The sequence below is a fragment of the Herpailurus yagouaroundi genome, unplaced genomic scaffold, assembly GCF_014898765.1.
Source record: "Herpailurus yagouaroundi ecotype Mexico unplaced genomic scaffold, PumYag 194, whole genome shotgun sequence".
Classification (NCBI taxonomy): domain Eukaryota; kingdom Metazoa; phylum Chordata; class Mammalia; order Carnivora; family Felidae; genus Herpailurus; species Herpailurus yagouaroundi.
In genome coordinates this window covers 7,856,169-7,865,991 of record NW_024412425.1, presented here as the reverse complement: position 1 = coordinate 7,865,991, position 9,823 = coordinate 7,856,169, and positions in this window count along the sequence as shown.

Here is a 9,823-nt window from a genome sequence, read left to right as displayed (position 1 = left end):
GGTGGGTGGGTGGATGGATGGATGGATGGAACCAGATCAGCTAAGGCAGAGTTTGAGGTAGAATTGGTAACATTAAGGCTGGACAGGAAAGATGGCGCCCCATTATGAAAGACCTTGAATGTCACTTTTCAGAGCTCGACTTTATTCTGTCATGGCATGACAGGTGCAGCAGGGGAGTAAAATTACTGGCATGATACTTTAAAAGATGAGTATGGCCCCAGGGACAAGGGTGAAAGGGATGAAGCCTAGAGGGATTATTGAGCACCACTAATTGTGTGACAAGAGGTGTACCAGGCACCATCTTAAGTGTCTAATCCACACAAGGGACCTAGGAGTGGAATGTGTTTCTATCGTCCCTGTACTGCAGTGAGGAAGCCAGGGCACAGAGCATTAAAAGCCCACCTGAGGTTGTACACACAGTGAGTAGTGGAGAAGCTGGGGTCCAGTCCAGACCCTTGACCCTGACACCCTCCTGGTGGTCAGCCAATGGCCCAGAAGACAGTAAAGGTGACCAGTGTGGGGTGCAGGTGGGAGGGTGCAACGAGCAAGGTGTCAGGCCCATTGCCTCTTAGATACCGACCTGGAACATCATTTGCCCCTGGAAGCCTAAACCCATGGCTCTTCATCCATCTGACTCTTGGGGATCCTGATAGTTGTCAGAGCTTCTCACCGCTGCAGCCCAGTGGCTCCTTTCAGAACAATTTCAGGACCAGCCCTTCCTTTCCCTTCGGCCTGAGCAATCAGGGCGACCTGTGTCCGTAGCCCTGATGACTGTCCATTCTCTGATCTTCTCATTTAGACCCTGCCTCTGTCACTGCCCCATAAGACCTGTTGGAACAGTGAGGTGTGCATCTTGCCCTACATACTCAGCCTCTCAAGGCTTGGGATGGGGAGGAGCAAGGAGAGAGCCGGAAATTTCCCCAAATGGAAATAGAACCTTTAACCCAACGTAAGCAACATTGTCAGACCAGAGTTCCTTGGGCTGGCCCAGCGTTGCCAGTCAGCAACAACCCAAGTGTGTGGGTTTAAAAGGCCACTTCTGTGTCTCAATGGGGACTGTGGTTTGCACGGACTTTCCAGCTTAAGACCAGGTGAAGGCCCCTGTGCTCTGCCTGTCAACCCTGGCAGAGATCACCTTTGCCCCTGCTCCTGAGAGCTTCCAGGGACCCACTGGGACCCAGGACCTCAGGCCAGGAGCCTGGCTCACCCTTCGGGGATAGGAGGGTCGGTATTCCCTGTCCACTTAGACTATAATCTCCCTGAAAGTCCCACTGCTGAGCAGGAGCCCCAGGAGGTGGGGCTAGATAGGTGGGATTAAAGACTTAATCTCTACTTAATAACCGAGCGAACAATTACCAGCACTTTGTTGTGAAAGTGCAGTGCTTGACCCTTTTGCCAACATTTTCCTGGCTCCCTAGAGCCTAGCACGGTGCTTCACACACGGTGGGCCCTCTGTAAATATTTGCCAAATGAAGGACTGAGTGAGTGAGTGAGTGAGTGAAGAAATAAATGAAGAAGCCGAAGCCTGGGAATCAGAGCCCCTCGGTGCAGTCTAAGCTCTTTCACCCCCTTGTTAGATGAACCTTCGGCGAGTCCCATTCCCCTCCCTGGGCCTCGGGTTCCGTGGCCTTGTCGTGGATGGTGGGCCTCTCGGGGCCCACCTGGAATTCCGCTTTCGTCCTGGCGGCCGGCACCCCGGGCTGGGTGCGGCGCCCAGGGTGGCCCAGCACCTTTCTCCTCTTTCCCTCTGGGGGGCGACGCTGGAGGCTTCCTCCCGTTGCAACAGGACACCAAATGGTTAAAGCACCACCCATCGTCTTTGATTTATGAAGTGGACGATTGGACCGGGAAGCAGAGACAGCCCTTCTCACTTGCAGAGGGAGGCCCCCGAGAGCAGTAATTCTGTGCACACAAAGGCGAGCGACGGCCTTGGGCCCCGGCCGTGCCGGAGAGCCCACCCTGCCCAGCCCGGCCCAGGGACGACGCCAGGGCCCGTGTCCATCCTGCTCTGTGCAGGGACGGAGGCGGCTTGGTCACCTGGGCTCCGCTGTCCACCCGGCCCCGGGGACCTCGGCGGCCCAGCCTCCGCCCCGGGGAACCAAAGTGCAGCCCCGCACCCAGTCGCTGCCTTTCAGCGGCTGCCAATCTATCAAGATTCAGCTACCGCTGTGAACCCATCAACTCCGTGGAAGGGAAAAAAGGAACCCCTCACCACAGCAATTATTCATCCCGGCCTGAACTTCAGGTGACCTTTCCTAGTTCCACAGAAGTTACAGATGCCAGCACCTTGGTGGGTCGGATTTTGTTTTCCCTTGTCTTCCTTTAACAGACGCATTTTTTTTTCCTGCTACGTGACCCTCTTTTGCAAATTTTTTTTTTCTTTTTTTTGCCAAACGATCTTTGGGTGGTCCGTTAGCCACGATAGGAGAGCAACGTTGGCCTATCGAGAGAGTCGATTTCACACGAAAGAAGTCATCCAGAATAAAAGAAAAGCCTCTGACCTCCTTCAAGGGCTGTATCCCCTTGAAAGAACCCCAGCAGACCACCCCCAGGCCAGCTCACCCCTCTGGCGTAAACAGGGGCTACTCTGCACCAAAGGCCTGGCCCTGACCTGCAGGGATGCAATGCTACCAACTCGGCGTGTGTGTGTGTGTGTGTGTGTGTGTGCGCGCGCGCGCGCGCGCGCGTGTCCCTGAGTCGCAATAAGGGTTACGCAGGGTGTAAGTCCCTGTGTAAATTTAAAGTGACCTGAGGGACATAATTACATAAATCTCATCATGAGACAATATACTTTTTATTTGTTTGAATTTTATTTGTATTGGTAAAACTGACCTGAAACTGACACAAGTTTATTAGAAAAAGAACTCTGTAAAAGCGAGTGGGCTGGTCTTCTTAGTTAAGACGGATGTGCCAACTTCTAGTATGATTAGAGAAATGGATAACTCACTAACATCTGTGCAAACCACAATAAAAAGGGATTTAGTGTTACCCCAAGGAAGGCAAGAGAGGCTGTCTGTCCATTAAACGCTTTATTACAGTGCCAGCAGGTTTTTCTAATTCAGTTACTCCTGCACGGCATACAGCACTCTGTGACGGCCTGTCATCCCACCAGACAGTGCTCGGGGCTGGGAGGTTTTGTGCAAGGTAGGTGACAATCAAATGAGCCACTGAGAAGAGAGGGGCGCCTGACCCTCGTGAAGGATTAACTACAGAAAGTGAGTGTGATCATGTCTCACCATTACTTAGAATTTTCAGTCAATTTCTGAAAATATGAGATAAGTTCTTAAAGAGGCAGTTTCCTCAGGAGCTCAGCAGACCCGGTGGGGTTTGGTTACACACTGTGTCGCAGGGCGCCTGGCGAGACGGGGCCTGCCAGGGAGGGAGGAGGCGCGCTACCTGGACGGGGTAGACTGAGCCAGGCCCTGGAGTCATGTTTGTCCAGGAATAACGCAGCCAAGAAGGAAGAAGAGGGAGAGGTGCCTCCTGAAGCCGGCTTGCCCTTCCCTCCCCCCTCCCCGGCACCGCGAGTCCAGCCTCCCCTGGGGACAGCCAGCCAAAGGGGCACGGCTCTCGGGGGCTCTTGCCAGCGTGGGGTTCGCAGAAAGCCTCTCCAGGCCCGCTGCCTGAGATGCTTGGGCCCGTTTGGTGCCGGCATAGAATGCCCACTTTCCATCACCCCTTCCCACCGTCTGCAATCCCCACCCCTCATTGGGGGGCCGTCCTGCCCCACAGGACCTCGCAGTCTGGCAGCTAAGCAGGCCTCATACTTTAAAACAGGCTAGATGCCCAACACAGGCACACAGCGTTTGAAATGTGTCTAACGGGCCTGGCGAAGGAAGATAGGGATTCAAAGGGAGGCAGGACACATTTTAGGGCCCGAGAGGAGTCCATTCCTGTTTATAGACCAGAGAGCTGAGACACAGAGAGGAGAAGGCTCCACCCAAAGCACACCCAAACCGCCAGCAGGTAGGGCTGGGAGGAGACCCCTCACCTGCCTGCCCACTCCCAGGCCAACAGAAGTTCTGCATGGACGGGGGTGGTCTATGGAGTAGAGGCTTTTTTTGTCAAGCTGGACTAAAAAGGTGATGTATCCCTTTGTATCTGTATATTTAAATGAGAAAAGTAAACCTCAGACCCCTAAGCTTGGTTCTGCTAAAGCAATTTAACATCTGCTGCCACCTGAATCTAATTGAAACAATTCATTATCAAATTTACTGATCTGCTTAATGATTTTGTATTTCTCTTTCAAAATCACCTTCTGCCTTAGCTAGCCTAGGTAAATTACTCTTGCCTTCAAACCTGAGAGCTTGAAGGGACCTGAAAGAACATCTAACTCAAACACTGCCCTTTTAAAGACGGGATCACCGGGGTGCAGGGTGGCGGGGGGAGGGGGGGGGAGGGGCGTGGCTTCCCCGAGGTCACCGGGCGAGTCAGGCAGGACTGGAACACAGGCCGCAGGGGCCCCACTCTGCTTCATCTCTACGGGCCAGGCAAAAGAGGGAGCAACAGACAGGGGTGATGACAAATGGGAAAAACAGGAGGAAAATAAAAAAGGAAGAAGAAAGAAGTTAAAGACGGGGAAGGTGACAAGCTCCCTTTCCGGAGCTGTGCAGTTTTTTTTTGTTGTTTTTTTTTTTTTTTTTTTGCAATGTTTTCTCGGTGGCAGTCTGTTAAAGAAATACTTCATTGTCACCGAGCACAGAGTCATTAAAGGCACCTTGGAAATTTGGACCCTTTTACTAGAATCAGGGCTTAAATAGCAACTTAATTTATGACACTTCTCGAGGCTGATGGCATTTTTGCTCTCAGGTAAGGTCATCTCAGTGTACCCCCTCCCTCTGTCGCCTCCTTTTAGCACAACTCAAGAGGTGGGATCTCTTCACTTGCAAGTAACTGATGTATTCAACTGCTAAAATGTAAGTCACATACGTATGGGAGCACGTGTGAGTTCACGGTGTGTTTCTAAAAGAGAGCTCCTTTATATCTGCGTGTGAAAGAGAAGGGCAGAAGGGGGCGGGGGGGGACCCACGAATGAGCACGTGAATAATTAGATCAGAGAGAGATGCCACCTTTTCTCAGGGTTGGAACTGCGAGGGGGGAAAGGACTAGCACGTAATTGACATAATTGATCTGGTATTTTTTTCCCTTTTTGCTGCAGTAATTTTTATGCATGCCATTGGTTGCTGTTATTATCCAGGATGTGATCTTCTGTGGTTGATAATACAGACTAGATATGAATGCGTGTATGTACCAGCCAATCACAAATCTATAGTGTCTATTTCTGCATCACCAGGTGCTATCTCATGGGAAATATCCTCTTTTTTGGCAGGCACACAGAGCGCTGCATTATCTGTCATTTTCATTAGATTCAAGCTACAGCTGAGCCAAAAAGACTTAGTTCTAGCATATGTGCTCAAAATGGCCAAGCTGTGATTGTCCAAATTCACCCTTTCAGGATTGCATTACAGACAACTGGAGCCGAAGCTGGAAATTGGAGGGAGCAAAGTACCTGAATTCCACTTGGGCAACTGTAAACACCAGAAGCTCCTAAGATCGGAGCTTATTATCATAATCATCTCGAAGGATGGCTTCCATCGGAAAGTTCAACATTTTGTTTAGCACATTGTAGGTAGGGATGGGGGGGTGGAGTCAGCCTAGATTTTGAGGCCACTTAACAAAGAAAACCCAATCTCTTTCGTCGCCCCCGTGTCTCTCAGGGCACCCGGGCGCTCTGGGATGCTACAGATCCCATCCGCAGGCCTTGCCCTAGGCCAGCTAACCTTGAGTCCTGTACGATGCTGTCCACTGTGGGACGTGTGACTGGAGAGCCTGCTGGCACGAAAACCATCACACATTCAGCAGTGAGCAATTTCTGCAGGAACCGGAAGGGACCAAAGAGGCAGCGTGCAGTAAAGTTGGGTCTCTAGGCAAGTCTCCATCACGATTTTATAGATTCGATCTTATATTTGAGCATATGGAGAGGACATAGCCAAAAAGTAAACACAATTTACAATGCTAAAAACTGGAGAGGGGCGCCTGGGTGGCTCAGTCGGTTAAGCGTCCGACTTCAGCCATGTCATGATCTCGCGGTCCGTGAGTTCGAGCCCCGCGTCGGGCTCTGGGCCGATGGCTCGGAGCCTGGAGCCTGTTTCCGATTCTGTGTCTCCCTCTCTCTCTGCCCCTCCCCCGTTCATGCTCTGTCTTTCTCTGTCCCCAAAATAAATAAACGTTGAAAAAAAAAATTAAAAAAACAAAACAAAAACAAAAACAAAAAAAAAAACAAACCAAAAGGCCAGTGGGAATGTAAAATGGAGCCTCCGCTGTGGCAAATGGTTTGGTGGGTTCTCAAAATATTACACATAGAATTACCGTATGATCCCGCAGTTCTACCGCTGGTTATGTAGCCCAAGGAATTGAAAGCAGGGTTTGGAAGCGAGATGCGGTCTATACATACAGAGGAATACCGCTCAGTCTTAAAAAGGAAGGGACTTCTGACACATGCCACAGTATGGGTGAATCTCGAAGACATTTTGCTACGTGAAAGAAGTCAGTCAGTCACATCAAGATAAAAACGGTACGATTCCACTCATTTGAGGTACCCAGAGTAGTCCCGTGCATGGGGACAGCAGGGCGGTTCCCCAGGGCAGGTGGAGGGGCGGGGGAGTTATTCCCTAATGGGGACAGACTTTCAGTTTTGCAAGACGGAAAGGGTCCTGTGGGTGGATGGTGGTGGGGGTCACATAACAATGTGAATGCGGTTGCCGGCACTGAACTGCACGCTTCAGAACGGTTAAGATGCAACCTTGACGTTGTGTGTATTTTACCACAATTAAAAACTGGCACATAGGGGCGCCCAGGTGGCTCAGTCGGTTGAGCGTCCGACTTCAGCTCAGGTCATGATCTCACAGTTCGTGGGTTCGAGCCCCGCGTCGGGCTCTGTGCTGACAGCTTGGAGCCTGGAGGCCGCTTCGGATCCTGTGCCTTCCTCTCTCTGCCCCATCCCCACTCATGCTCTGTCTCTCTCTGTCTTAAAAATAAATAAAACATTAAGAAAAAAAACAACCTGGCAAATAAACGATTAGAATGGTAAATTTTATGTTAAGACTATGTACCACAATTTTTTTTTTAATTTTTTTTCAACGTTTTTATTTATTTTTGGGACAGAGAGAGAACGGGGGAGGGTCAGAGAGAGAGGGAGACACAGAATCGGAAACAGGCTCCAGGCTCCGAGCCATCAGCCCAGAGCCTGACGCGGGGCTCGAACTCACGGACTGCGAGATCGTGACCTGGCTGAAGTCGGACGCTTAACCGACTGCGCCACCCAGGCGCCCCCACAGTTTTTTAAAAAAGAAAGAAAACAATAGGCCCATGTCTGTTTCCTCAGACCCGCTTCAGTGCCCAGCCGGCTTGCAGGCCAAAGATGGGGAATACAAAGTTTGAGTTTTTGTTTACTACGCAAATTGACTCTGTCAACCAATTTCACTGGTAACCAGCTAGCCTCACTGGTAAGCGACTATTCCGGAAACACCTTCGTGTACGAGCAACAACAACAGCCAACACTTTTCTGGCCCCTTCGCAGAAGCAACCCCCTGGCCCCGTAGCCTCCCCTGAGTCTGCGCCACAGCAGTCCCCAGCCGTGCCGTGTTCTTCCACATTGGCACCGAGGGTGAGCCCACACCGGGCCATGTCTCTTTTGAGCTATGTGCCAAGTTTCCAAGACAGCGGAAACATCCACAAATTGGCTATGAGGTGTGCCTGCCGCCCCAGACTTGTCCTGGGTTTTCATGCCAGGGTAGTGGCCCCATATGCCATGACGGCGGGGGGAAACCTGTTCACGAAAACCTTCTCCTGAACCACAGAAGTGCTGGCCCCTTGTCCATGGCAGGTGGCTCACCATTTTTCATCTGCACCGCTAGTACGGGCTAGTTGAATGACAAGCAAGCAAAAAGAAACATGGCACGAAGGTTCCCGCAGCCAGGAGCAGGTCGGGTCCAGGAGTGGCAAGTCCCCGAGGAAGGTCATCGTCGCTGAGTGGGAACGAATCCGAGGATTGCTGTCTTCGTCAGCTCTGGCCGCCGTAACAAAACACCAGAGATTGGGAGGTGTAAGCAGACATTTATCATCTCAGAGTTCTGGAGGCTGGACGTGTGAAGTCGGGGTGCCATGGTCAAGTTCTGGTGAGAGCTGTCTTCCTGGCTTGCACAATGCCAACGTCTTCCTGTGTCCTCAACTGTCGGAGAGACAGAAGGAGGGAGAGATAGAGAGAGGGAGCGAGAGAGCCCTTCCTCTCCTTATAAGGGCACTAATCCCATCATGGGACCCCACGCTCGTGACCTAATGCCGTCCTAATCACCATCCAAAGACCCCATTTCCAAATGCCATCACCTTGGAGGTTGGGGCTTCTACATACGAATTTGGGCGGGGGAAGACACAGACCTTCGGTCATAACAGATTTGATCTTTACTCTTCACCAAGCCATTCTTCCTGCAGCTGGAGAGAGTGCCCCACACCCTGCTCTCGCGCTGTGGACCCCCCGTGCAATTTTGCAACTCCCTGGGCCCTACGTTCTCCCCCATCCCTCCAAGTCCAGCTGGACTGGACAGTTCAGCTTAGGAGTAAGACATTACAAGTGACCTGCAAAATACTTTATTCTTATATGACGTTCTGCAACAGGATCCCTGTTGCCTATTAATTGTACCATGTTTTGAAACAACACAAGAATTTTTTTTTTGTATTAAAGGAAATTTCCTCGTGTATTTTTCTTCAATTATCACCGTGTTACTGGAAACGAGGTAAGGCAATCTGAAAACAGTTGAGTGAGAGAATATACAAACAAACTTTCAAACTGTCTTTCAGCAAGTGAGGCTTAAGTTATTGAATATGCAAATTGCCTTATTAAAAAGAATGATGTCTTTTTCAGCAATCAGTTTAATTACAGTGGAGTCCTTCAATAGAAAAATCAGCTTGTGTCTCAGAATAAAAATTCTTTAGAAAGGGAATTTAGGTATAACAGATCGAAATGAGAAAATTTACACTTGGTAGGAAAAGGGGCTTTGCGTAAATGGAGCGCAGGCTGCTGAGACAGGTGTGAGGGAGCCGTGGGGGAGGCGTGGGTCTTCGAGAGCCCTGCGGGCATCCGGCTGAGCCTGTCTGTCCGTCTGTCTGGCATCCTCTTTCTCTAAAGCTCAGAGAGAGGAATGAGGTGCTGGTCTGTGAAAGGTGTTTATCCCAAGTGTGTGAGGGGGCTATACCTGAGACCACACATCTTCTACAGGGCAGCTTGGATTGGGCAGGCAAGATGCTGAAGCTCCGGGATCAGAACAGAAGGGCTTTCGTTACTTAGAAGGCTCCAGAACTCTGTCCATTCTGCTCCAGGCCTTTCTCTCTGTCCCCTCGGGACCCCCGAACTTTGCCTGGTCTTTGTCCCATTGCCCCAGAATCTCCTCCCTGTTTAAGGATCAGAAATCCCAGAAACCACCCAAAACATCTTCCCAGTTCAGCTGCTCCGGTACCATGGTAACCCCTGGAAGAGTGACACATCAGGATTTAGGGCAGAGGTCTGAATCAGACTTCTTAGGTTGGCTCTCCACTGCATAGAATGACAACTTAGTGACTGGAGGCCAGCCTTTTAGCCTTTCTATGCCTCGGTTTCCTCACCTCTAAAATGGGAGAGAAAATACCGCCCACCTCACAGGATGCATTTGAAATGCAAAGAGAAACACCAGGCAACACTCAGAGTAGTACCCGACCCGTACTAAGCCTTCAGTTAACCCTCACCGGAGGTAGTAACGCAGCAGAAGCAAAAGTACAAATCTCCTGTGTA